The 27,333-nt window shown below is 46.6% G+C and overlaps 1 protein-coding gene and 1 pseudogene across 2 annotated transcripts in view; both read left to right on the forward strand.

The window, feature by feature from the left end:
- Positions 1-27,333, forward strand: part of LOC146797042 (myosin-4-like) — a 242,141-nt gene that overhangs the window by 141,576 nt on the left and 73,232 nt on the right. The window lies entirely within an intron of this gene.
- The window catches only part of LOC146797043 (uncharacterized), a 233,229-nt pseudogene that overhangs the window by 14,337 nt on the left and 191,559 nt on the right, over positions 1-27,333 (forward strand). Inside the window, exons 8-15 of the transcript XR_014969675.1 lie at positions 9,283-9,401; positions 9,520-9,669; positions 9,756-9,926; positions 10,008-10,314; positions 10,428-10,507; positions 10,667-10,754; positions 10,860-10,977; positions 11,265-11,385. The product of XR_014969675.1 is annotated as an uncharacterized LOC146797043 (transcript). The remainder of the gene's footprint in view (positions 1-9,282; positions 9,402-9,519; positions 9,670-9,755; positions 9,927-10,007; positions 10,315-10,427; positions 10,508-10,666; positions 10,755-10,859; positions 10,978-11,264; positions 11,386-27,333) is intronic.

Here is a 27,333-nt window from a genome sequence, read left to right on the forward strand (position 1 = left end):
CAAGCCGCATACACCACGGCTCCGATGGGCAAAGGTGCGCAGCTCCCCCTGGGGGCCATGGCAAATCCCCCCCCCCCCAGGGGCCCGAAAGTCGAGGCCACAGCCCAGAGACTCTCCGCATCCGTTCCCCCGACTCCAGCGCCCTCCGCACCAATGGCGCCCCACCCAGCACTCCGCTCGTGGGAAGACTGATCCACACTCGGTGTACCGTAAACGAAGAGATGCCGATGAACTTTCCAAGGAGCAAGAGGAGCCAGGCGTGGCAAAACACCCCTCCCAACTTTCTTTTCTTTTTAATTTTTTTTTATATAGCGCGAACTCGACCCGAAGGCACCGGAGCGCTTTACATGCACGCCGGCCATGCCACACACTCAGGCACGGGGGGCTAAGTGATCTACCCCGACTATGTCGGTCTGGGAACTCTGCAGTATGATCGGGGGTCGGATGCACCGGCCTTGGGGCCTGATAGGGTTGCATGTGGGACTGACTGCGGTTTAACCGGGACTTTTCCACATAGTGCCTGAAGCTGGAGAGTCGGTGGGGCATTAATAAGTTGGGCCTGACTCGCCCAGTTCATTTTATTGGAGTACTAGTAACTTGTTTTTATAGGCCGACGCCCGGGACATATTGTTTGGGGTCAAGGGCAACAAGTTTTAATGTCTATTTTGTCCTTGGGACAAGTAGGCCCAACCCCCTACAGCACAAACCCTTTAGCTGCCAGTTTACAATACCACATTACGGATCAAGGAAGAGCATTGTCTAAAGTTAAGGTAATATGTGTGTCCATGTGTTAACACTGTTCAAACTTGTATTTATGGTTCATGAATGCAAAGCCTTTATTATTAGGGTGAGCACTAAAAGTAAATGTTGTCAGCTCTGCCTGCACTACTGACGGTGGTTCCAGTATAAACGTGTGCACACGTTTTCAAAGTTTAGTGATATGAGGCTATGTATAATGCTCCCAGAATGCTCTCTGATTATATACAAATATTTGCAGAAGCTTGAAAGCAACCGTGATAATTTGCTTTCAAAATAAAATGTTCCCAAAAAAATGCAAGCAGGAAAAAAATATTTAGCTAAACTACAGTAAGATTTTAGGTACCATATCTTTGCAGCATCATTTAGTCACATGTTGATGTATGCTTGTATTTCTCAAAAATATTCATAATGGAAAATCAGTGTAACCAGTTAAAATACGATTGTGGGAAACAAAAATAAACAAGCATTGGCAAAGCCAGTAGGTCTGAAAATGGTGGTCAGGCTTTTGGTTTTGTCAATGCGTGACTTGTTTAGGCATTGTTTTTTGTAAAACCTTATCTGTGTGGGAGCTGCAGGGCCCTCGCCATTCTAACAAGCATTGGCAAAAGCAAAAAACTGTTTTTGGACTAAAAAAGCACACATTGCCACACCACTTCCAGGCACTGAACAAAACTACTTTGTGTGCCAATATGCTGCTTGTAATAGAGCAGAATACTGCCACTCACAGTGAAGCCAGCTGATAGATCGAGAGAAGGAGAGATAGAGAGAGAGATAATTTTACTAAACACAAAAGGTCATGGTTAAACCCAGGCCTAACTAGAGGCCCAATTATTAAAGAAAATCTTAAAAGTGCATCCATGGTGTATATCCATGGATTGAGTCCATATATACAGTCCCAATGAATTCACAAGAATTTACTGAAGTAGGTCAAGAAATAGTACTGTAATATTTGTGAACTGCATTTTTGCATGAGCAAATGTGCTTGTGTAGATTTGCTCATGTGAAAATCTGAATGTTTCAAGTTCACTTTTCCTCCAACCACTTTTTTCCCAACCCTGAAGAAGTTTTACGTCTGCCACTGCCAGGAGTAAATTTCCAACCTTTTTCGGTATGGGAAAAGAATAAAAAAGAGTTGGGGAAAACCCTTAAAACATGCAAATTAGTAGGTTTGCACAGACTCAAAAGGGCATTCCAACCCTTGAACTTTTGCTTACCACTACCTTCAGCTCCAGTATGTAGACCTGCAGAAACGTAGCAACATAAGGGAATTGCTAGTATTCAAACCCTACTATGGTACAAGCCCTGGCATAATTAGAGAGGCTTTATCAGAACTCTTGCTTAATGAGATTGCTACCGTAATTTGTCGCCACATTACATGGCACAAAAGGGACAAGTGGATTTTGTTACAGGATAAGTAGATTTATGAAGCAACCTGCCCCATGGACAAGTAGATATTTTATGAAATTCCACACTCCTGGGGAAGACTAAGTGATTTGCCGAGAATCACAGGGCGAGGACGCGACCTCGACGCTCCGATCCTGCTCTCCTAGCTGCGGCAGCGCCGCCGGCGGGCCACAACCTCTCCTCGCTTTGACCCCACTCCAGCCCCACTCCCGCTATGCAGTGGGAATGCACCTAGCCGCGCGTCCTCGGCACTGATCCCTGCCAGCGGTGGGTAAGTGGGGGAGGGGAGGGTGACAAAGCAGCAATGCATCGTACGCTCCACTTCAAGGCTACCTGCCGCCCGAACTCCAACCTCTGGCATTTCTGCTAAGGAGCAAAGCGAGGAAGGGGCACTCCCTGCGGTGGCGGTGTTGTGGAGCGCAGAACAGCCCTCCGCCCGCTGCACCTCCAGCCCATATTAACGATTGGCGCTACAATTGCTCACTCTTACATGGTTCGCACATCGCCCTTGCGCTAAGAAAGGCAGGGCAGGCAAGTTATAACATTGCAATGGTGACCGGCAGAGACGCCGCCACTCCTCGAGCCCTTACCCTGCCACTGCTTCCGGCTCTGCGAGCCTCGTCATAATGTCCTATTACTTACCGGTAATCTTCATTACTCCTGGTCCCGTAGTCCTCGACACCGTCATGGACAAGAGAGATGAAACTATCTCACTGACAGAAAAAAGAACGAAGGAATGCTGGACCTACCCTCCCCCTCCCACTGGGAGTACATAAGGAGTACTGGTCCCAGCATTCCTCCTGAAATACCAAGCCCCAATGAAGGCCGGCAGACAGGGAGGGAGGGAGGGAAGTCATGACGGTGTCGAGGACTACGGGACCAGGAGTAATGAAGATTACCGGTAAGTAATAGGACATTACCCCCAGGTCCCTACGTCCTGGACACCGTCATGGACAAGTGAGAAATACCAAAGCAAACACCGGCATTCATACCAGAAAACACAACAAACCACCAGGATAGCAAACAAACCCAGAGATTTATTGGAAATAAAGAAGAAAAAAACATCAGGAGCGAACAGAGCTCAACACCCCCAATGCAAAACCTCCATCATCCCCCAACAGATTGAGGAGCCGATAATGCCTGATGAAAGTATTAGAAGAGGCCCACGTGGCAGCTCTACAAATCTCAGAGAGAGGAACACCCCGAACCTCTGCCCAAGATGCAGCCTCCCCTCTCGTAGAACGACCCTGAACCCCCAAAGGAGGAGGAGACCCAGACAGAGAGTAGGCCAAGGAAATGACGTGCTTCAGCCAACGGCCGATCGACACAGAAGAAGCCTTACCCCCAAGCGAAGCCGCCCCAAAGCAGACAAAAAGGGAGTCCGACTTGCGAAACACCGCCGTGCGGGCAAGATAAATGCGCAAAGCCCTGCACACATCTAACAAGGACCACTGGGGACCACCAGGAGAATCCAAAACAGAACCCAGGGCAGGCAACACCAACTCCTGGCACCTGTGAAATTGCGAAGAAACCTTCGGGACAAAAGAAGAATCAAGGCGGAGCACAACCCCACCCTCCGTGAAGGACAGAACAGGAGCACGCGCAATCAAGGCCCCCAACTCCCCAAGACGACGAGCAGAGGTGACAGCCACCAGAAAAACCAACTTGAGAGTGAGAAACTTCAAATCCACCTCATCCAAAGGCTTAAAAGGAGGATTGATCAAAACCCGAAGGACCAAAGGCAAATCCCACAGGGGAAAAGAAGGACGAGGCACAGGCCGAGAAATAGTAAAACTGCGGAGAAGACGAGAGACCAAGTCCTCAATATCCGAAAGATTCCCCCACGGGGAACGAAAAGCCCGAACAGCGGCCCACTGGGCACGCAGAGTAAACACAGCCAAACCTTTCTCGAAACCCTCCCACAAAAATTGAAGGACAACCTGCAAGGAACAGAACAAAGGGGAGATGCTCAACGCCGAACACCAACGACCAAAATTACCCCAATGCCGATCATAAGCTTTGAGGGTAGAAGGCCTCCGGGAACGCTGAAGAGCCACCGCTAAATGCTCCGGGAAACCGCGCCGTCTCCAACCCTGCCTCTCAACTTCCACACCGACAACCTCAACCGGAGAAGAGACAGGGACGGGGAAGACCGCAGGGGAGACGGAGACAGGGGAAGAAACCAGGGACCCTGAACCGCCAAAAGACGCACCGAGGGAAACCAGGACCTCCGAGGCCAAAACGGCAGGACCGCCACCACCTCCCGATCTTCCTGACACAGACGGGCCAGAAATCTGGGAATCAGAGCCAGAGGGGGAAAGGCATAGAGGAGATGCGACGACCACGGCCATGACCGCGCGTCCACCCCCCAGCAACCCTACTGCAGAAACCGGGAGCAGAAACGAGGGAGCTGAGCATTGTGCCGGGAGGCAAAGAGGTCCAGAAAGGGACGCCCAAACCTCCCGCACACAAGCCGAAACGCAACCGGGGTGAGAAACAACTCCAGAGAATCAGGAAAGCACCGACTCAGGACATCCGCCACACAGTTGTCCACTCCCCGAAGATGAACCGCCGTCAGAGACAGCAGATGGCCCTCCGCCCAACAAAACAGGGGGACCACCACCGCATTCAAAGAGGCCGAACGAATCCCACCTTGATGATTCAGATAAGCCACCATCACCATATTGTCGGACCGCACCAACACATTCCGATCGAGCAACAGTCCCCGAAAACCCATCACAGCCCGGGACACCGCCGTGAGCTCTCTCCAGTTGGATGACCTGCGACTTTCCAGGAGGGACCACCGACCCTGAAGGGAGCGAGACCCCAAGGTCGCACCCCAACCCAAGGCGCTGGCATCCGTCGTCAAGACCAGAGAAGGAGAAGACTGCAGGGGCAGACCCAACGACAGATGACCCCGCACAGACCACCATAGAAGAACTGGGAGGACCACCAGAGACACAGGAACCAGAACCTCCAAATCGCGGGACAGGGGATCCCAGAGAGACAGGAGGTACACCCAAAGGGGACGCAGATGAAAACGCGCCCAGGCCACCGTAAAAACAGTCGCTGCCATCAGACCCATAAGACGCTGTCAAGAATTCCTGTCATGCGAGGGGAGGAAAGCGGTAACCAGCGTAAACGGACTACATCTCCCAGGATGCTTAGCGGTTGAGAGGTTATGTAAACAGGAGAGCTGTTACATAACTCAAGGAAAACACGCCCTTATGTAAACAGGAGAGCTGTTACATAACTCAAGGGAAAACACGCCCTTATGTAAACAGGAGAGCTGTTACATAACTCAAGGGAAAACACGCCCTTATGTAAACAGGAGAGCTGTTACATAACTCAAGGAAAACACGCCCTATAAAGGGAGGAACCGGGAGGTACAAGGCTGTCGGATATTGTGTTTACACCGACGTACCTGCTTCGTGAAGAGCAGTGTTCCGGAGTGGTGCTCCAGTAAGGCAAGAACGGAGGTAGGTCGAGTCGTTACTCCCTGGGCCGTGTCTTGCCCCATCGTCACCTGTGAAGGACCCGGAAGCTCTACCGGTCAACCATTGAGCTTCGCTTTTTGACTCGGCTGAGTCAAAGCGCAGTGGCGCTTTTGCTGGTTGGAGTCGTAACTCCCAGCCCGACCAGAGATACAGGGACTGCCAGCTGTAACGCACACCAGGAGGTGTTTGCCGCGTTACAGACTCGGAAGTCCACAGGATCGATCGAGCGGCTGCACTCGGTTCAGTCTTCTTGCTTTTGATTGGGGTATCGGTGACGCATCACCAGGAGGTGACTCCGCGTCCCGGTGCAGTCGGAGGAAGAGGTTGAGCGGCTGCTCCCTTCAGGTAGAGACCCCGGCTGGGTGTTTCCCTGACTCCTCGATTCTCCCCAACACTCGTCGTGCCCCTCACAGCCTACCGATTGGCATTGTCGGCCATTTCATTTCTGCCCTCTGTTGGCATACGCCGGGATCGGCGTATATGCAGAGGACGGTTAGGACCATCCGTGCTGTGGGCTGGTAACGTACTTAGCCTGGAGGATTCCAGTGACTATAACTTTTGTTTATTCGTTGTATTGTTTTTGCCTTCATTAAAATAACTAACCCTTCACAAGTGGTTGCGTCCTCATTATCGTGTCTGTTAAACGATCCTGAGACGTTCAGGGCGTTACAGACGCAACCAAAGGCGCACCGGAAAGGCACCCCGACCCTGAAACGCCTGGCAAGGGACACCAACGTCACAACCCGAGACTCCGGGAGGAACACACGGTTCAGATCCGACCGGAAGCGGGCCCCAATGAACACCATGTCCTGAGACGGCGTCAGCTGACACTTGGGCAAGTTGATCAGGAAACCATGGGCCCGCAACGCCGAGCACACCCCCTCCCGGGCCTCCAACAACAGGACACGAGAGGGAGCATGGACCAACCAGTCGTCCAAGTATGGGTATACCATCACCCCTTGGAGATGAAGCCACGCAACCAAAGGAGCCACCACCTTCGTAAATACCCTTGGCGCCGACCGAAGACCGAAGGGCAGCACCATGAATTGATAATGATGCCCCTTTACACAAAACCGCAGAAACCTGCGGGACCTCGGATGGATCGGCACATGGTAATATGCATCCTGAAGATCCAGGGTACACATGAAGTGACCCAGAAGCACCAAAGGAATCACCCTTTGCAAAGTCTCCATGCGAAATGGAATCCTGGTCACCCACTTGTTCATAACCCGCAGATCTAAAACCAAGCGGAAACCCCCGTATTTTTGGGAACCAGAAAGATCAGGGAATAAAAGCCCACCCCTCTCTCCGACGGAGGAACCTCTTGAATGGCACCCTTCCGAAGAAGGTCCAGAATCCCTTGAGAAAGATGAGACCGCTTCACATGACTCGAAGGCCAGGGAGTCGGCCGAACTCTGGAGTCTAGAGGAGGAACCGAAAACTCCAGAGCATAACCCTGGCGAATGATCTCCAACACCCAGACGTCGGAACAAGACTGAACCCAGGCATCCAGGAAGAAGCGCAGCCGCCCTCCAACCAACAACCCGGGAACCACCGCCAAAGAGTCAGGAACGCAGCTTGGCAGGCGGAGGGGACTTAGCCTTACGGTCCCGACCACGGCCAGAAGCAAACCTACCCTGGCCCCTCACAAACTGTCTACGAGAGGCAGGACGAAAGAAAGATTTGGATTTAGAAGGGACAGGAGCAGAAGCAGAGGCTTTAAAAGAAGAAGAATGCTTTTTCTCTTTAAATAGCTTGTGCAATTTGGCCTCCAATTCCCCCCCAAACAACATAGTACCTTGAAAATGCAACCTCAACGCGCATGCCTTTTGCGCAGAGTCAGTTTTCCAGTCCTTAAGGACAAAACTAGCCACAAAGGAGTCAATAGGAATAGAATCCGGCAGATCAGAAGCCATATCCTGCAGAGGATAAAGCCGAGCCATGAATCGCGGAATCAATATGCGATCCGGATCAGCCCACTCGCGCTTCAAAACATCTTTAATGAAGGGATGTACTGGAACATCGACAGTGGCAGCACTCTGAAATTGTCTCAACAAAGGTCCCCTAGAGGTACTAGGCACGTCCTCGTCAGGGAACCCCATGTTTTCTTTAACATGCTTCAGAATACTGGGCATAGTGTCTTTGTCCACATATTTGCCCTTCAAATCGCCGTCCCCCAACCACGCAAACTCATCGCCACTAGAGTCCGAAGAAACAGGAGCAGGGCACTTGCGACGGGACCCAACATCACCCATCTCGGTCAAAGTTTCCCTGATCAAGCGCTTAATACGCGCATCACCACCAGCATCACGGCGCCTGGACCTGGCAGGGGAAGGAGACTTGGAAGCAGTGGAGGAAGAGGAAGATGAAGACCTCTCCCGGTGATGACGTTTTCTAGAACGCTACCCCATCGCAGAGTAATACACCAAATACAGCCAAAACTCAGGAGAAAACCACCGCTATGCGGTACTCACACCCTCGGCTCGTTTTAAACGAGCCTCCCACAGCCGGGAACCTCGAGGCGCATGACTTCCGTCCCCACGTTCAAAAACCGGAAGTCAGGCAAACCACAGCGCAAAAGCATCTTTAAAATGCATTAATTTTAAGAGGATTAATCTTATTATTCAAAGTGAAACTGGCCTTACTGTAGAAAGGTCAACATTAGAGGGGTAAGGAGAAACAACTGCATAACTTCTGATCAGTGTGAGCTGCAGAAATACACTCATTTTACCCTAGGCTGAAAGGGTATCCTGCTACAACATTACGAGTTCTGAGCCCGATGTACAAATCATTTTTACTGTTGTAAAAATCCCAATTCAGGGTTTGCGACCGTAAACATACTTTTTAGGTCTATCCAGACAGGGAGTGAGCTTACAGTGGGCTAACAGCGTGCCGATTTCCTACCATTTATTGGTTTTATTGTCACTCTCATCTGCTTGTTTCTTCCTCAATGGTTTTCCTTCTTCTTCTTTTGTTTTCCTCCCCGTGGAGCATGGCCTCTTTGTGATCCTTTGGACTGGATGACGTGTATCCTGTAACTTCTCACATATAACGAGATACCTTTTCCTTTTTCTTTTAACACCCCATGAAAGTGCATGTGTTTACAAGCTCTCTCAGTCTTGTGCTGCTTAATTCCTCCCAACCTCCTGCACTGTGATTCTCCTCCCCCCTCCCAGATTGTCTGCAAAGGCACAAAAAGAAGAATATTTTTGCTGGGGTATAGCTGAATAGCAGACTTTAAGGATTATTTTTATTTCATCTCCTGCATTCTACATATTGCATAAACGCACTGAAGGACAGGTTCTTTGCAGCACCCAGTCAGCAGGTGTCTGCAGCAGAAGGTGAACTTAGCATGACACTTCTCCTGGAGGCCCCTAAATCTGCTCCCTGTGCCATTGCAGAGTAGAAAATGGCTGAATCTTGTGGAAAGTAAATTAGGCCTTGACAAGCGTTTCCCTTTACATTCTCATAATTCCTTAAGCTTTTTAAAATCTGTGCAAAGTTTCCTGAGGGAAAAGTATTTGAAACATAAGCCATGCCATTAAAACATTTAAAACATTAAATTTACTGTACAGTTTTGAGATGCCATAAGAAAATTGTTTGCCTTTTTTTCTTCCAACAGTTGCTGACAAAATTGCTTACCTGATGGGTTTGAATTCAGCGGACTTGCTCAAAGCACTGTGCTACCCTAGAGTCAAGGTCGGCAATGAATTTGTCACCAAGGGGCAGACGGTTAATCAGGTAAATATGTTTTTTTTGCATGTGTTTATCAAGAATACTGATTGCTTTTTATGAAGAAAAATATCAGCAAATATTTTATTGAGTACATTGTTTCAAGGTCAAATCTTTCCTTTATCAGGTCTATAACTCCATTGGCGCACTCTCTAAGTCTGTCTATGAGAAACTCTTCTTGTGGATGGTGATCCGTATCAACCAGCAGCTGGACACCAAGCAAGCAAGGCAGTACTTCATTGGAGTCCTGGATATTGCAGGGTTTGAGATTTTTGATGTGAGTTTAACATATTTAGCTGTAGAATCATTTTGATACTATAATCGCAATGAATATCTACTCACTGAATGACTGTTCTGGTTTAGTTCAACACCTTGGAACAGCTGTGTATCAACTTCACCAATGAGAAACTGCAACAGTTTTTCAACCACCACATGTTCGTCTTGGAACAAGAGGAATACAAGAAGGAAGGCATTGACTGGGAGTTCATTGACTTTGGTATGGATCTCGCTGCCTGCATAGAACTTATTGAGAAGGTGGGTAATTTTATGAATAATGTTTTAGTAATACTGGTTACAAATATGTAAGTGCTCACCCATAAATTCTATTCCTTTCAGCCCATGGGAATTTTCTCCATCCTTGAAGAGGAGTGCATGTTCCCCAAGTCTACAGACACCTCCTTCAAGAACAAGCTATACGACCAGCATCTGGGCAAGTGCAAGAACTTTGAGAAACCCAAGTCAGACAAAGGAAAGGCTGAAGCTCATTTCTCTCTGGTGCATTATGCTGGTACTGTGGATTACAACATCACTGGCTGGCTGGAGAAGAACAAGGATCTATTGAATGAATCTGTTATCCAGCTGTACCAAAAGTCATCCCTTAAAGTTCTGTCCATGCTTTACAGCGCTACTGCAGCAGAAATCGGTAAATATCATGCTACATTGTATGAAAATAGTAAAAAATGCAACAACAATAAAACTAAGTCATCTTGACAGAATGCCTGATGCATGTAATATTTTGTTACTTTCAAATCTTAGAAGCTGCAGCTGCTGCTGGTGGAAAAGGAGGAAAGAAGAAGAAGGGCGGGTCCTTCCAGACCGTGTTTGCTTTGTTCAGAGTAAGTGTAACAGAAAACTGTACGTCACTGAGGTACAATTAGTCCTGTGACACAATATATCCGACAATACTGCTCGAGAGGTGTTTGTTTCACCCGATATTTCAGAAGTGGGCTTTTATGTTTTTAGTGTGTTAAACATTTGTATTTCCCGTATTACAGGAAAACTTGGGCAAGCTGATGACTAACCTGAGGAGCACTCATCCCCACTTTGTGCGTTGCCTGATTCCCAATGAGACAAAAACTCCAGGTAGAGTGTCATTTTGATGATTACCCATTCATATAGTATTGGAGTATCACTGTGTTGCATAAGAATGTTACGTGAACTGATATGGTCTCTACTCTCTGTCTGTAGGTGTAATGGACAATCATCTGCTGATCCATCAGTTGAGATGTAATGGTGTCTTAGAAGGCATCAGAATTTGTAGAAAGGGATTTCCAAGCAGGATCCTCTATGGTGACTTTAAGCAGAGGTAAAACGATTGCAAGTAACACCTGCGTGAAATATAGTTGAATATATCCTGTCTTATAGAAAAAACATGATCTTACGCTACAGCTGCAAAAAAAGCAAGTTATCACTGGTTCTGAATTTCTTAACCTTCATAATATTCTTTAGATTGTAAGTTTAACATTATCACATACAAATTGTATTATAACAGTACCATTTAATCCCAGAACTATGTTAAGTAAAACAATGTAGCAACACATTTTTCATTTGTGAACTGACTGTAAAACTAAGTTTAACCATAATTCATTTAAGGTACAAAGTGCTAAATGCAAGTGCTATCCCTGATGGTGCCTTCATTGACAGCAAGTCTAGTGAGAAACTGTTAGGTTCCATTGATGTTGATCATACTCAGTACAAGTTTGTCCACACAAAGGTAGGAAATTATATATATATATATATATATATTCACTGAAAAAACCATAGGTTTCACACACGTTATAGTTAGGAATTATCATTTACAAAACCTTGCAAATTCACTTAAAAAACCATAGGTTTCACACATGTTATAGTTAGCTGTACATTTCACTCGTAAAAAACCAATGAAATTCCACGTTAGTTAGATCAGGTAACTGTAACTTGCGCGCCCACAATAAACTGCTGATGACGTCACATATTACATCACTCATCTGAAGTCTGGGAAAAACATTTCTCGTCCCTCTATAGCAGAGCTGGGTTAGACCAAATGGGAACTCCGCCTGAGAGCTTAGCGGACCCCATTGATGGTTGCACTGAGTTGGAAGACTTTAAGCTGGAGGAAGTGGAAAGGGCAATTACTTGCCTTTCCTTAGGAAAAGCGCCAGGCTTAGATAAGATCCCAGGCGATCTCCTAAGGCATGAAGTCAGAATTTGGGCACTATACTTTCTGATACTGTTCAATGCAATCATTCATGGGATGGCACTTCCTCCAACTTGGCTTGGGGCGGAGATTGTGCCCATTTTTAAAAGGGGTTCACCTTTGCTCCCCGCCAATTATAGACCGATCAGTCTGATAGACGTTCCACAGAAACTCTTTGCGAGGCTTCTGTTGGATCGACTTTTGGACTGGATCGAGGAGAGGGATGTTCTGAGCCCTCTTCAGGCTGGGTTTCGCCAGAAGATCTCTACCGTGGACCAGGTCTTTAGGCTGTCCCTTCTACATTGGAAAACAATACAGCTGGAGGGTGGCAGCCTCTATACTGTATTTGTAGATCTAAGGGCTGCGTTTGACCTTGTTCCGCGTGGCAAACTCTGGGAAGTCCTGGCGAAAGTTGGGATGCCAGCTGATCTCCTGAATATGATCATCCGCCTCCATACAAACACCTATGCCCGTGTGAGGTGCGGTGCGCAGGGTGTACTCTCTAACAAGTTTCCCGTTGAGAGAGGGGTAAGACAGGGGTGCGTACTTGCACCGACCCTGTTCTGCCTCTTTGTTAACGGGGTTATTGACCACCTTAATGGGGTCCCCAATTCGGATGTCCCGAAGTTGGCGGGAAGGAGGGTCCCAGCAATTATGTTTGCTGATGATACCCTCCTTCTCTCCAAGTCACCTATGGGAATCCAGCGTGTTCTGGATGGTTTTGGGGACTTCTGTAGAGAGCATGGATTGGAAATCAACACCACAAAGACCAAATTTATGGCCTTCAATCCGCCACCCAGGTTTCATCGTATCCCTCGCATTGGGGAAAATGTACTGGATCGAGTGAGCACCTTCGAATACCTTGGTGTCACACTCAACGAGGAATTGGGGTGGGGTCAACATCAGGAGAAAACAAGGTTGAAGCTGGCGCAATATATTGGTGGAATATTAGCAATGGTGGGGAAGAATAGGTCAACCCTTAAACCCATAGGCCCTCCTCTCCATATTTATAGGGTACAAGCAAGAGGAGCAGTTACCTATGGGAGTGAATTATGGGGTCACAAAATCCTGGACAGCCTGACAAAGGAGGAGAATAGATTCCTTAGGTGTTTAGCAGCTCTTCCTCCGAGTACTCCGCTAGTGCCTCTACGACTTGACCTAGGCATTAGACCACTGGAGGAAGAGTTGGCATTTCGTCCTGTGATCTACTGGCGCAGATTATGGACGGTGCCTGAATTGATTCACTATAGACAGGGCCTCCAGGAAGTTCTCAGCTTCCCAAATTCGGGAAACATTCCTTGGCTTAAATTCATAAGGAATAGTTTGATGAGCCTAGGACTAGATGCACTATGGAACGATCCTGGTAATGCTTGTTCCAAGCTTTCTAAAAAAGCCCTTATCAAGGTGTATCATGATTCTAAGGCTCCTTTACTCCGACCCTCCAAATCCCTAGGGTCCCTAACAAATCAATTCCTCCTTATGAAGAGTACATACATCTTCGAATTGGCCTTGGATAATGTTTACCCTGTAATAATCAGGAAGCTTTACTTGCAATGGAGGCACGGGTCTTTGCCAATTCGTGCTTTCACTAGCTCCTGGTCCCTGTCGACATCCAGTATTTGCCCGGCATGCAGCGCAAGCGAGGAAACTGAGCTGCATTTTATATTTTTTTGTCCGGGCTATACTGAGTCCCGCAGAAAGTGGATCATTCCTATCTGTAGGAACCTGGGCTTCATAAGGTGTCATGAAGCCTTTAGAATTCTCAAGAGCGAAATGGCCGCACACATTGTGTTTGCAGTGGCAAATTTCTTGGGGGCTTTTTGGCATAAACGGAAAAAATATTTAAAAATGTCAATCTGATTTATGTATGTAATCAGTATGTATTAGCTCTGTGGATGCATTATTTTTAAAGATTTTATCTATTGTTGCTAAATGTTTTATATTGATTTTATGTACTTTTATGGATTTAATCCGAAATAAAGTCTTCTTGAACATCACTCATGACATGGTCAGTGACATCACTCATGACATCAATGTTGACATCTGAAATTACACATTGTGGATTGCGGTCGCGCAAGTTATAGTTACCTGATCTAACTATAACGTGGAATTTCATTGGTTTTTTACGAGTGAAATGTACAGCTAACTATAACATGTGTGAAACCTATGGTTTTTTAAGTGAATTTGCAAGGTTTTGTAAATGATAATTCCTAACTATAACGTGTGTGAAACCTATGGTTTTTTCAGTGAATTTGTACGGTTTTTTAAATTCTAAGTTATGTATTTATTTATTTATTTTTTCTGGTTTTTCACTATGCGCACACCCTGCGCGCACGGTGCGCTTCGCGCACCGTGCGTGCGCTGTGGGCGCACGGTGCGCTTCGCGCACCGAGCACCCACGTTGCACAGTCCATGCCGTGCGCGCCTCGCCTTTTTTTACACAGTAACATTTGTTTTTTTCTCCCTCGGAGCGCGCTTACAGATATATATATTGATTTAAATGCTATTTTCTCAGGACCTACTGAACAGATTTACACCAGACCTACAAAAGGCACATCCTTGACCTGAGGACTACCTCTCTGCCAAATTTCAAGTAATTCTGTTCAGCCGTTCGGGCTGTAGCTCGGACTAAATGTCCTACGGGAAAATGCATGGGGAAAACGCGTTTTGGGACCCCCCTTTTTTCTCAGCCCCCGCTTGACGAATCCCCTCGAGACTTTCAGGGTAGGAGCGGAGCGTAGCGCCCCATTAGTTTTGAAAACTTTGCGAGGATTCGTCGACCGGCGCCAAAGGTATTCCAAATAGAATGTTGCGGATTTCCTATGGAAACACGGTCCTAACTATAACTATCTATTGGCGACCGCCAGTAGGTAATATATATATATATATATATATATATATATATATATATTCACTGAAAAAACCATAGGTTTCAGGGGTGTTATAGTTAGCTGGACTTTTCACTTGTACAAAACCATTGAAATTCCCCCGTTATAGTTAGTTCAGCTAACTATAACTCGCGCGCCCGCAATGCACTGCTGATGACGTTACATATTACATCACTCATGACATGGTCAGTGACATCACTCATGACATCACTGATGACATCTCAAATGACATCACTGATTACATCACTGATGACATCATCCAGTGAATGTCTGTTTTTCAGAAAATTACATATGTTTTATATATGTATATCTAAACAATGATGGAAGAATAAATGGGTATATAAGTGTCTAAATGGATGATTTGTTTTTGACAAAATGGATTGTGTAACTGACTGATTAAGTGTATCATAGTGAATACATGGCTTAGTGAGTAATGTTTAAATATGTAAATATCTGTATCAGTCTCTCACTTTGTGTATAAGTGGCTGCATGGGTTGGTGAGTAGCTACATGGGTGTCTATATAGGTTATTAGTTGGTTTTTTGAGTATCAGTCTGAGTATCTGCATGGTTCGGTGGGGGGTATTACGTAGTGCATAGGTGCATGAATGAGTGACTCACTGTTTGTATGTGTTGAAGACAGCATGTGTGCAGGACTGTATGGGTGGATGAGTGTGTGTATGGGTGTGTTAGTGAGTGAATGACTGTCTCAATAGTGTCTTTATGAGTAACTACATATGTTTTAAACTAGTATATGTGACTATTGGTGTATATAAGTGAGTATATGTGAGAGTGAGAGATTGAAAGAGTTCCTGTAGGAATAAGTATGTGTTTCTATAAGTGATTGTTTAAAAGACTAAGTATGTGTAAGTTTCCGTAGAAGTAAGTGTGGTGGTGTGTGTATAACTGTATATGCAAGTAAATGTATGTTTGACTCTTTATTAGCATGAGTGACTATGTGTGTGAGTAACTCTATGGATGAGTGGCATTGTGTAACAGGATGTATAGGTGTATGAGTACATATGATGAGTGAGTACATGTATGAGTGACTGTATAGGACTGTTGGTGAATGAGTGGATGTGTATGTGGATCTTAGAATTACTGAAGAGGTTGTTGTAACTGGTATTGGTATGTCCATTGTTTTGAACATTTTAGTCTCTATTTTTGAATGTGTGTATCAAAGGTTATATTAGGGTGAGAGGAGGTCTGCCACTCTATCACAAGGATGATGTCATCAGTGATGTCATTTGAGATGTCATGAGTGATGTCATGAGTGATGTCACTGACCATGTCATGAGTGATGTAATATGTGACATCATCAGCAGTGCATTGCTGGCGCGCGAGTTATAGTTAGCTGAACTAACTATAACTGGGGAATTTCAATGGTTTTGTACAAGTGAAAAGTCCAGCTAACTATAACACCCCTGAAACCTATAGTTTTTTCAGTGAATTTCTGAGGTTTTTCAAATGCTAAGTCCTAACTATAACGTGCCTGAAACCTATGGTTTTTTCTGTGAATTTCAAAGGTTTTTTAAATGCTAATTTCTAACTATGCCTACAGAGATAGGACATGTGAAGAAAGAAGAAAAAATGCATAGAAAGAAAAAAAAGAAGTGCAGAAAGAAGCAACAGAAGTCCTCAAAGACGAAGAAAAGTGCAGGAAGAAGGATAACGTGCAAAAAGAACAAAAAGAGGAGCAGAAAGAATCCTTGTTGCAAAATCATCCTGTACCCTCAACTTTTTCAGACGGATACTGGTGGTAACTGAGTCTGACTAACCAGTCCTAGAGCCAGTGCTATGTTAAAAGACACTTAGAATACAGTGAAAACACCTACATACACTAGGGAACATTATGCATTGGGGTCCCCCTGTGATTAGCATGACCTCCTCTGTAAGCCCCTAGTATATAATAGGGCAGGGGGGTTAAAACTACCTCTTAAAATAGGCCACAGGGCGTTTTTGCACACGTTAACTCAGGCCCCGTCCCCTCCCTTCACCACTGTGTAAACACGCCCTGTGTCCGTTTTTAGTTGGGAGATTAAGTTCATTTGAATCCTGAGGGTCCCTAGGGTCCAACTAGCCCACTAGGTACCTCCAGTAAGTGCCACAGAGCTGCGTTGCAGAGAGGTGTAAAAAGTGGCACGGCCTGGACCACCTCTCTGCAATGCAGCTCAGTGGCGCTTACTGGAAGCACTTGGTGGGCTAGTTAGCCCCCAGGGGCCCTCAGTATTGAAGGGAAATTATATCCCCAATTTAAAACGTGCTATAGTACGTGTTTGCACACGTCACCTCAGGCCCCGTCCCCTCCCTTCACGACTGTGTAAACGCGCCCTGTGGCTGTTCTAAGTTAAGAGATTAAGTCCCCTTGAATCCTAAGGGTCCCTAGGGTCAAACTAGACCACTAGGTACCTCCAGTAAGCGCCACAGAGCTGCTTTGCAGAGAGGTGTAAAAAGGGGCTTGCCCTCAGAACACCTCTCTGCAGCGCAGCTCCCTGGCGCATACTGGAGATGCCTGTTGGGCTAGTTGGCCCTCAGGGACCCTCAGTATTGAAGAGGAATTAATTCCCCAACTTTAAGAAGGGGGGCTGTGTGGTTCTCCTTCTTATTCTAATTTATTGGCCCTGATGACCCCATCCCCCAGGGCCTGTCTCCTAATTATATTTTTTTGACCCCAATCCCCAGGGCCGGCCACTGTTTTTTATTATTTTTAAAAAATATATATTTATAGACACACCTAGGACATGCTGGACAAACCGTACGTACCTATCACCATGACGATTTGCGTGATATTCATTAAAAGGCGACTATGCATACAATGAATCCACGTGGAATGTATTTACACCACTAGTGAAGCTCTGACATGTCTGATGCCCTACCGTGCCTAATCCCGGTAGACACCCTTGTCGTTTATTTATACAAACATGGGTAGCTATTGACGGGCACATTTAATACACATGCACACCAAGCCATTCAAAGGGGATTCGACAAGAATTCGACCAAAACTATGCAAGAAACCACCCTCACGGTTAATAAAACACACATCCACTGCCGGATGTGTAATACTTTTTATTTTACTCTCTGGAAAGGGGACGAACATCACTTGAGAGTCACAGCGTGCTCCTGGCAGAGCCCAATGCTGTGTTACACCCACCATTGCCTGCCGAGTGCCACACACCTCTGTGTTGTATTCCACCAGCTAGTGCATATGCTATGACACTCTCTAGCCCATGTGCACTGTAACACCACCCCGTGAATATGTCATGCCACACTTGTCTTCGCACGGGTTATATTGCCCCATCTAACGTGCCTTCCTCGATGCCTATGTTATAACGCACAGTGCTATGCCATACATATTACAACCTGGGATCCATATCTTTGTCACAGTGCATATGAAAACAAGTTACTTACCTGTAACTACAGTTATCCAGTATTGGTATCTTTCATAGATTCACATGCCTGAATCATTCCCCGTCGCCGAGGCGGGAGTCTCGGTAAATAAAAAAGTAGTGCCAAAAAATAATTAGTAGTAGTAGTAGTAGTAGGCCCAAAGAAAAGAGGCCCTAAGGCCTATATCTTACAAGCCTATCTACTTCGTTATGTAAAATAACCCAAGAATTGGTAACAACCAATCAGACATCAGCACCCTTCTAGAACCCTCTCAGCAGAGCCAGCTCTCCTCAGATTTTCCTAGCACGAGTGGGAAGCACATATCCCAAACATAGAGAACTGACTCTGCGGGGAGGAGGGTGGGTGCATGTGAATCTATGAAAGATACCAATACTGGATAACTGTAGTTACAGGTAAGTAACTTGTTTTCTTATCCAGTATTGGGGTATCTTTCATAGATTCACATGCCTGAATCAGAGTAGTAAGCAGTATGCCAAGCATACAGTCGTTTGCGGATGGTGGGAGACTATTGCTGATACATACCCAATTACGCCCGCAATTTGATAACTAGAAGGCATAAGATGTCCTCTCTTAAAATCCAAACATGTATCTTACACAAAGAAAAGACAATGTAGCTTAAGAAATAGCAATTATAAACAGCAAATTGAAAAAGCATAAATATACACAACTCAAGAAATCGCTCATAATAAGTTAAACATATATCTGACCTTAGTTTAAAAGATGTTGAAGTACGGCTTGTCCTACCGCTGTATCTTCCTGCAGAGTAGATTGCAGACAGTAGTGCTTCGTGAATGTGTGAACATTCCTCCACGTTGCAGCACGACAAATATTTTCCAAGGATACTCCTGCGAACAATGCAGTAGATGCTGCCATAGTTCTAGTAGAATGCGCCTTGACCTTCCTTTGTAACGGTTTATTGGCTTTATCATGACAAAAATGAATTGTAGAAGCCAACCATCTGGCTATAGTCGCTTTAGTCACAGCAGACCCAAGTGTAGCTTGACCATAAGCTATGAGCAATTGATTGGACCGCCTGATGTCCCTAGTCCTTTGCAAGTAAAATTTCAGACAACGTTTTACATCCAGTGAATGTAACGCTCGCTCAGATGGAGTGGCTGGATTTGGAAAGAAAACTTTTAGTTTCACTGGCTCATTTAAGTGGAACTGAGTCGGAACTTTAGGGATGAATCGTGGATTTGTCCTGAGAGTAACAAAATCTTTAGAGAACTGTAAAAAGGGCTCTGAGATGGTGAACGCTTGAATCTCACTGACTCTTCGAGCCGATGTAAGAGCCAAAAGAATAGCCACCTTCCATGTTAAAAATTTTAGCTCAGCCTTGTGGATAGGTTCAAACGGTCTTTTCATTAATTGAGCTAGAACTGTGTTCAACTCCCACTCTGGAGGAGGTGCACGAATTGGTGGAAAAACACGGAATAGCCCCTTCATAAATTTTTTATTAATGAAGAAGAACAGAGCGAAGGTTTAGAAGTACTCTTCCTGAATCTTGATAGAGCCGCAAGATGAACTTTAATTGATGAGAATGCAAGCCCAGATTTGGCTAGGGATAACAAATAAGGAAGGATTTGTTCTACTGGAGCTTGTAAAGGATGGACATCCTTCCCCTCGCACCAATGACAAAATCGTTTCCACTTTAAACGATAAGTTTTTAAAGTACTTTGCGCGCGTGATTTAGATTAATCTCACGGCATTCCTGTGAAATGGTTAGATCTTTGTATTCTAGGAAATCAGGAGCCATGCGTGCAAGTGCAGCGACTGTGGATCTGGATGGAGTATTTGACCCCTTTCCCTTGTCAACATCGTGATTGTTGGTATTAGACGATGGAGCTGTGAGCTAGAAGAAGCAGCTCCTGGAACCAATATTGCCTTGGCCAACGGGGTGCAATCAGGATGAGGCGGCAACGTTCCATCTTCACTTTGCGGATCACTTTCGCAATTAGTGGTATCGGGGGGGAAAAGCGTACGCACAAAGCCCTGACCATCTCATGGACAGGGCATTTCCTCTTGATCCCTGTTGAGGGAATCTGCTTGCGTAATAGCGGCATTTCTTGTTTTCCTTTGTAGCAAACAAATCCAGGGCTGGCTTGCCCCATAATTGAAAAATTTCATCTAGTTGCTTCTGCTCTATCTCCCATTCGTGACAGCCTGCCAGAGATCTGCTTAGGTTGTCGGCCAACGTGTTGTGAAGGCCCCTGACGTGCTCCGCTCGTAAGGTTATCTTGTGTGTTGTAATCCATTCCCATAGTTCCTGAGCTTCCTGCGAAAGGGACAGTAACTTCGTTCCTCCCTGCTTGTTGATGTAATACATGCTGGTCATGTTGTCCGTCCGGACCAGCACTGAGGCCCCTGCAATCCTTGGGAGGAACGCTTGCAGAGTGAGAAAAATGGCGCGAAGCTCCAATCTGTTGATATGCTGTTGGCGGTATTCCTGGGACCATCGTCCCTGAATCTGTAAATCTTGGAGATGTCCTCCCCACCCCTCCATGGAGGCGTCTGTTGTTACCACGAATTCTGGAGGAGATGTTAGAAAAGAAAGGCCCGGAGCCAGGTTTTTCATCTGTGACCCCCAATGCAGAGAGACCATCATGTGAGATGTTATCATGATGGAGTCGTTGAACGACCCTACGGCCTGTTTCCATTGTAGATGTAACTGCTCCTGCAGAGGTCTCACTCGGAGCCGTGCTAAAGGTACAAGATTTATTGTTGATGAACACATCCCCAGAAGAGACGCAAACATCCGGACAGAAACTGACTTTCTTCTTGCGATTGAAAGTGCTATGTTTTGTAAACGAGGCTGACGTTCCTCTGACAAGAATGCCTTGCATTGTCTGGTGTCCAGCATTGCTCCCAGAAACTGAATCCTTTGACGAGGGAGCAGTTGAGCTTTGCTTTTGTTGAGAGTGAGGCCTAAGTTTGAGAATAGACTTAGGCATGCTGAAACTGCCTCTACGGTAGTCTGCTTCGAAGGGCCTTTGAGCAGCCAGTCGTCCAAGTACGGGAATACTTGGATTCCCTGTGATCTTAGAGTCGCTGCTACTGGTGCGAGACACTTTGTAAAAATTCTTGGAGCAGATTTCAGCCCAAACGGAAGGACTTTGAACTGATAGTGGACACCAGCCACTACAAATCGCAGGTACTTGCGATGCTTGGGAAGGATAGGAATGTGGAAGTACGCGTCCTCCAGGTCCAGAGAAGCCATAAAATCCCCTTTGTTCAGGCAGCTCAAAACTTCGGCCAGCGTAACCATCCGAAAACTCTGCTTCTTTAGAAATTTGTTGAGCTTGCGGAGATCCAGAATCGGGCGCCACTCCCCTGACTTTTTCTTTATGAGGAAAAATCGAGAATAGAACCCGGTTCCCTTCTGGGACGAAGGAACCTTCTCTATTGCGTTAATGCGGAGCATTATTAAAGCTTCTTTGAACAATAAGTGAAGACGAGGGGGAGGGGGACCCCTGGGCGGGGCAGTAGGAGGTTGTTTTAAGAACTCCAGGGTGTGACCGTTTCTGACTAGGTCGATGACCCAACGATCCGAGGTGATCTCTTCCCAATTGTGTGCAAAAGTTGTTATCTTTGCTCCCACTGGAAGGGAAGGAGGGATGACTGGCGTCCAGCGTAAATCATTGCTTCTTGTTGGCGTCGCGACCCTGATTGTTCGATCGCCTTCTTCCTCCCTGACGAGAGAAACTATTCGAGGAAGATTGCCTGTATGATGATCGTCCATAAGGCTGTCTATATTGAGATTGATATTGTCTGTTTTGCTGACTTTGATAATTTCCCCTAGATACAAAACCTCGTCCTCTTGCACCACGGAAAGATCCCCGTTTGTATTGGAGAGCAGCTAGTGACTTAGCTGTATCCGTATCGGTCTTGATTGCTAGGAGGGCCTCGTATATATGTTTCCCAAACAAGGATTCTCCATCATAGGCCATATCAATGATTTTGGCTTGAACCTCTGGCCTAAAAGATGTTGCCTTAAGCCATCCTTGACGCCTAAGGACTGCAGCCCCTGCAAGTTGCCTAAAGTTGGTATTTGCAATATCCAGAGCACAGTCTATGATCTCTGATGCGGCTCGTTCTCCCTCTAGAAGTATCTTCCTTGCCTCTTGTTGACGATCTTCAGGAATGAGGTCTATAAATTCCGAGAATTCTGACCACATCTGGCGGTCATAGCGACCAAGTATGGCCAAGGAGTTTGCAGCTTTGATAGAAGTTGCCGCCATAGTAGAGAACTTCTTACCGATAAGATCCAATCTTCGCCCTTCCCTATCCGGCGGCATTGATATCGGCATAGCTGGATTTTTGGACTTTTGTTGAGCAGCCTGCGATATAACGGAATCTGGTCGGGGATGACCGATTAGACAAGAGGGCGTTTCTGGAGGAGCACGATATTTCTTATCAATACGAGGGAGGACCGCAGGTACGGAAGCAGGTGTCTTTATAATTTTTAACCCCTCATTCCATATAAAATCGATGATGGGAATTGCTCTGGTAATTTTCCTTTGCTCCTCTTTAAAATCATGGAGGAAACAATCCGTATGCTCCACAGTGACTGGTAGTTGAAACCTGACTGCGGCACGTTGCATTAAATTGTGAAAGCCACCTATATCCTCTGGAGGAGAATCCGATGGCTTAGGAATGGGTGGAGAAGGCATGGGAATAATGTAGCATCCCAAGGATCCAGAGTGGTGTCTTTATCCGGTACTTCACCTTCTTCGATATCTTCCTTATCAGAGGAAATGGTATCATGGTGCGATTGTGTCCCCGAACCAGCAGGGTGAAGCGGCGAATTTGGAATGTCCGTATGTGACTCTTCAGTCGGTTGTAAATTAGGAAGAGGTTGTTGTGGAGGAAAGCGTTGGCGGTAATCCGCCAGCATGGCCTGAAGATCTTGAATCAGTGTAGGCGGGAGATGACTCGTTTCTCTACGATCCCAATCCCTTGAGGGATGCCTGTAAACTGGTGTAGCAAGGCCTTCCTGGTAAGCATGCTCATGATAGTCTTCTTCCTCATCCACCTCTTGACACTTTATATGTAACTCCGAGGGGTGCCGAGCTATTCCGAAAGGACCCTCATCATCCTCCTCTTCAAAATCATCCCCTTCTGCATAAGAGTCCAAGATATGTGAAGGCAGCAAAGGAGAAATATTACTGTAATCCTGTTTATGAAAAGTTTTTAACTGAATATGCGTGTACGCAATAGGCGTAACATGAGTAGTTGGTGGAATCGCTTTAAGGAAACCTCTCGTCGACGAGCTTCCCCTCGTCGACGGAATTGCTGCCTTCTGAGGCGTCGACGGGACCGTCATCGTCGACGGGATCGTCATCGTCGACGGGATCGTCGTCGCCGTCGACGAGGTCTTCGCCGTCGACGGGATAGTCATCGTCGACGGGGTCTTCGTCGTCGACGGGGTCTTCGTCGTCGTCGAAGTGGTCTTCGTCATCAACGGGGTCTTCGTCGTCGTCGACGGGGTTTTCGCCGTCGTCGACGGGGTCTTCGTCGTCGACGGGATCGTCGACGGGGTCTTCGTCGACGATGTTCTCATCGACGATGTCGTTGACAGAACTTCCTTCATGCTCGACGTCGACGCAGTTGTCGACGGAGTCTTAGATGTTTTAGGAGACATGATAGGTGACGATATCGAAGTAGTGGAGACTGTAGCCATCGACAGAGGAGCAGCAGAAGTCACAGAGATAGTATATGACGATCCCACTGACAAAGTCTTAACCTGAGATTTACTCACGGTTTTAGAAGCTGAAGACTTCTTGGATCTCTCAGAGTCTTGTGACTTCTGTGAATGGTCAGAAGTTACATGAGAGGCCTTATGATGTTTTCTCCCTTCACTGGAAGAACTATCAATAGATCTAGCCCTCTTGCTAGATGTCGAGGCCCTGTCATCCTCCTCAGCCGAGGAAGATTTCAACCATAACAATACTCTTGCCTCTCTGTCCCTTAAGGTCTTGGGAGGGAAAGTCCGGCAAATTCTACAGTCCTTAGCAACATGCTTAGGATGCAGACAGTAAATACACTCCTCATGCTGGTCGTCTACATGGACCCTCTTCTTATCACAGGTCCTGCATGGTCTAAACAAAGCTTTTTTGTCAGACATTACTGAAGAAAAAGAAGAAACTGAGTAGGCACTCAGGGAGACTCCCTTCCACACGACGTGCGGTGAAAATCTAAGGAGAGCTGGCTCTGCTGAGAGGGTTCTAGAAGGGGGCTGATGTCTGATTGGTTGTTACCAATTCTTGGGTTATTTTACATAACGAAGTAGATAGGCTTCTAAGATATAGGCCTTAGGGTCTTTTTTCTTTGGGCCTACTACTACTACTACTACTAATTATTTTTTGGCACTACTTTTTTATCTACCGAGACTCCCGCCTCGGCGACGGGGAATGATTCAGGCATGTGAATCTATGAAAGATACCCCAATACTGGATAAGCAACGTTACACTCCCCAGCACATATTTTATATTACAACTTTAGAGACTAGTTAGGTTACACAACACTGCCCTGTGCATATTACACTCCAAGGCGCATATCGCATAGCACGCGCTAGTGCCTGTGCTATCTCGCGCTCTCCAATGAATCTGTCATTGCGCACAATGTATTGCATATTATATTTCACGCCCGGTTCATCTTATATCACACTTTTTGGTGCATAGTTTATACCATACACTATATCTTGTTTTAATTTTCAATCGTGCTCTCAGGACTATGTTCTATATAACACTGTGTTCACCTACCCTTTTCACGGGCATTACATTTTGCGATAGGGGTGGAGGGTCGGGGGTGTTTCTGCCAAGTGAGCCTGGAGTCACAGTCACAAACGCCCTCTTCTTCCTGAATAAAAGTGAGATTATGCTGCATACTTGTTCATATTTTAAGTAGTTCGCACAGACACACGTTTTAAAAACAATAAAGTTCCTAATACCCGCCTTCTCTGAACAGTTAGCTTGCTGCCCCATCCCCCTCCTCCCTATCCTCTGTTGTGTGAATCCATGGACCAGCCTCCTCCCTCCTGCCATGCATGGTCTGATGTGCTGCCACTGCCCTCAATTTAGTATGATGTACCAGTCCACTCCTCCTGCCCTCCATTGCCCAATTGTATGCCCCATCATTGACCTCCTGCTTAAACTTTGTGCTTAGCTTGCTGACCCTATTCTCCTTCCCCCTGCCCTCTGATGTCTTTGTGCATGCCCCTGCTCCATCCTTTTTGCCCACCATGTTCCATGGACCTGCCACTCCTATCTACTCTGAATGTTCTGTTGAGCTGCCACTCCCCTCCCACCTGCCTAGCATTGTCAGATGACTGTAACCTGTCCCTGCCACCTCCACCCTGCCTGTCCACATGCCATGCCCCTATCCTCTTCCTCCTGTCCTACATGGTCCATTGTACTGCCACACCCTTCTGCCCTCCCTGGTCTGTTGTGCTGCAACTGCTCCTCCTGCCTGCCCCGTGTAGTCTGTTGTGAGGCCCCTTCCCCTGAACTTTCTTGTCTGTGCACATGTCCTGACCCTCCCTTCTATCCTCCATCGTCCTTTGTGCATGCCCCTGCACCCTCCTTCTTGCCCATCATTGCCATTGTGCTGCCACTAACCCTCCCACTTGCCATGCATGGTGTTCTGTGCTGCCATGGACACTCCCACCTTCCCTGTGTGGTCAGTTAGCTGCCCCTGACCCCCTCCCACCTTCCCACCATGGTCTGTGTGTATGCCATCACAGTCTCACTGTTGCTCTTCATGGTGTGTCTTGCTTCTAGTGCCCATCCTGCCTGACCTCCATGGCTATCTTGCTGCTCCTGCCCTGCCCCCTTGCCCCCAGCCCTCTGTTTACATGTGAAGGCCCCTACTCCCTCCCTCCTGGCTTGTCTGTTCCATTGTAATGCCCCTGATCCGTCCCTTCTGCCCTTTATGGTCTGTTATGCTGCAGCTTTCTCTCCTGTCTGTCCATTATGGTCAGCTAGCTACCATTGCCTCTTGCCCCTCTGTTCTCTGTTGTCCATGTGCATGGTCCTGTCCCCTCCCTCTTGCTTTCTATGAATTGTTGTGCTGCGCTCCCGTCCCGCATGCCCTGTGTGGTGTATTGTGCTGCTGCAAACCCTGATGCCTGCCCTGCAGGGTCAGTTTGGTGCACCTCTCCATGTCCCTCCTGTCCTCTGTTATCCAAGTCCATGTCCCTACCCCATTTCCTTCCATGATCCAATGTACCATACTTGCGAACATGTTGAGCTTGGTAAGAGGGAGATTTTGAAAAAAAACTGGGGTATTGATTTTCCCCTTTGAGTTACATTGAAAAAGAGGAGATTGTAGACAGGGGACAGATCAAATAAAGCCCATTTAAGCTTAAAAACATTGGACGTTTCCTGGCTGAATCGGGTCTGTTGGCATGTATGGTTGTACTACCATTGCCTCTTCCTTCTGCCCACAATGGTCTATTACATTGCCACAGCCTCTCTTGCAAGTCCTGTATTGTTGGTTTGTTGCCCCTGCCCCTCTTTCCACTGCCCTCCATAGTCTGTTGTGCTGCCACGGCCCTTCCTGCCTGCTCAGTGTGGTTAAATTGTTGCCTTTGCACCCTCCTGTAGGAGAGTAGGGTCTGCTTTCTATGTTCACCCCCACTTTTTGCTTTTGCTTTACTGGTTTTCGACTTAGATGTGGCTGTGGGCCTGCTAATCAGACCCACAGCCCTGCTGTTCTCTCTCTAAATTAATACTATGTACTTTAGGTGCATAACCCATTTGGATAGGGTCACCTTATTGGCCCCTGTACAGTGTACCCTAGGTACCCAGGGCATAGGTGTACCCTAGGCCTACCAGGTGCTGCAGCATGTATTATGCCACCCCTGGCCTGGCCTTCCATTTTGACACAACTGGCTGATCACTCAGCTGGGGCAAGATCGTGTAATCACCCCTTGCTTAGGTGTAGTATTCCTATACCTAACTTACATATAGACACATGTGTACCTATCAGTCACTCCTATGGCAGGCCTTAACAATCCTGGAGGCAGAGTGCTTGGTAACATGTGAGATGGTGCTCTAGCATGAGCTGAGCCTGTCTGCAGCTTTCGGAACCAAGTCCTTATAGCTGTTCTATGATATAGCCTACCATATACTCTTAAAGTGCCTTATAATCTTAGACGGTTATGGTAACTATGGTTTGGCTTTATCGAACCAT

The sequence above is a fragment of the Triturus cristatus genome, chromosome 10 (assembly GCF_964204655.1).
Source record: "Triturus cristatus chromosome 10, aTriCri1.1, whole genome shotgun sequence".
In the NCBI taxonomy this organism is placed as follows: Eukaryota; Metazoa; Chordata; class Amphibia; order Caudata; family Salamandridae; genus Triturus; species Triturus cristatus.